Below are 1,118 nucleotides of genomic sequence, written 5' to 3'. Positions count from 1 at the left end.
AGAGAGAATTACTGCCAATGCCATTCATTTAGCAGATGGCAGAGAAAGAGCGATCCGAGCATATGCACACCCAGCTGTGGAAGAGCTAAATCTGTGCATTATTAGACCCGAAGTGCAAGCAACCATGTTTGAGCTAAAGCCCGTGATGTTTCAAATGTTGAAAACCATTGGGCAATTTCATGGACTATCGTCCGAAGATCCGCACCTACATCTAAAGTCATTTTTGGGAGTTAGTGACTCATTTCGATTTCAGGGAGTTGATAAAGACGTGATTAGACTGAGCTTATTCCCATATTCATTGAGGGATGGTGCTAAATCATGGTTGAATACCTTAGCACCAGGAACAATTGATTCGTGGAATAGTCTAGCAGAGAAATTTTTGATCAAGTATTTCCCCCCCCCCCCCCCCACTAGAAATGCACGATTCAGAAATGAGATTGTTGCTTTTCAACAGTTTGAAGATGAGACATTAAGTGAAGCTTGGGAGAGATTTAATGAGATGCTTAGAAAGTGTCCTTACCATGGACTACCTCATTGTATACAAATGGAGACTTTCTACAGTGGATTAAATATTGCTACTAAACAAGTAGTTGATGCTTCCGCCAATGGAGCTATTTTGTCAAGGACATACAATGAAGCATATGAGATTTTAGAGAGAATAACATCTAACAATTGTCAATGGGCTGATGTGAGAAGCAACCCAGGAAGGAAGACTCGAGGAATACTTGAAGTTGATGCTCTATCTTCTATCAATGCTCAACTAGCTTCGGTGACTAATATTTTACAAAATCTAGCGTTGGGGCAAGACTCCATGATCAAAGCACCAGTCCATACAGCTGCTGTAATTAACCAGATAGCAGCCGAATCTTGTGTATATTGTGGAGAGGAACACACCTTTGATTAATGTCCAAGCAATCCGGCCTCAATTTTCTATGTCGGGAATCAAGCTAGTCAAGGCAACCCGAAAAATAACCTCTTCTCAAATACTTATAATCCGGGGTGGAGAAATCATCCAAATTTCTCATGGAAGGGACAAGAGTCATACAACCAACAAATGCCACCTAAAGAAAATTACCCTCCAGGTTTTGGATTACAAAATCAATTGGCTTATAGTTCTC

At 40.7% G+C, this 1,118-nt stretch overlaps 1 non-coding gene across 1 annotated transcript; it reads right to left on the bottom strand.

The window, feature by feature from the left end:
- Positions 1–423: 423 nt before the first annotated feature.
- On the bottom strand, positions 424–528 carry LOC111438075. Its single transcript, XR_002709609.1, has one exon. It is a non-coding gene; the product is annotated as a Plant small nucleolar RNA R71 (small nucleolar RNA).
- Positions 529–1,118: the final 590 nt, after the last annotated feature.

Source organism: Cucurbita moschata, unplaced genomic scaffold (assembly GCF_002738365.1).
Source record: "Cucurbita moschata cultivar Rifu unplaced genomic scaffold, Cmos_1.0 Cmo_Scf00070, whole genome shotgun sequence".
NCBI classification, from domain to species: Eukaryota; Viridiplantae; Streptophyta; class Magnoliopsida; order Cucurbitales; family Cucurbitaceae; genus Cucurbita; species Cucurbita moschata.
Note: the sequence above shows the minus strand (reverse complement) of the source record. Positions and strands in the feature narration are given on the sequence as shown.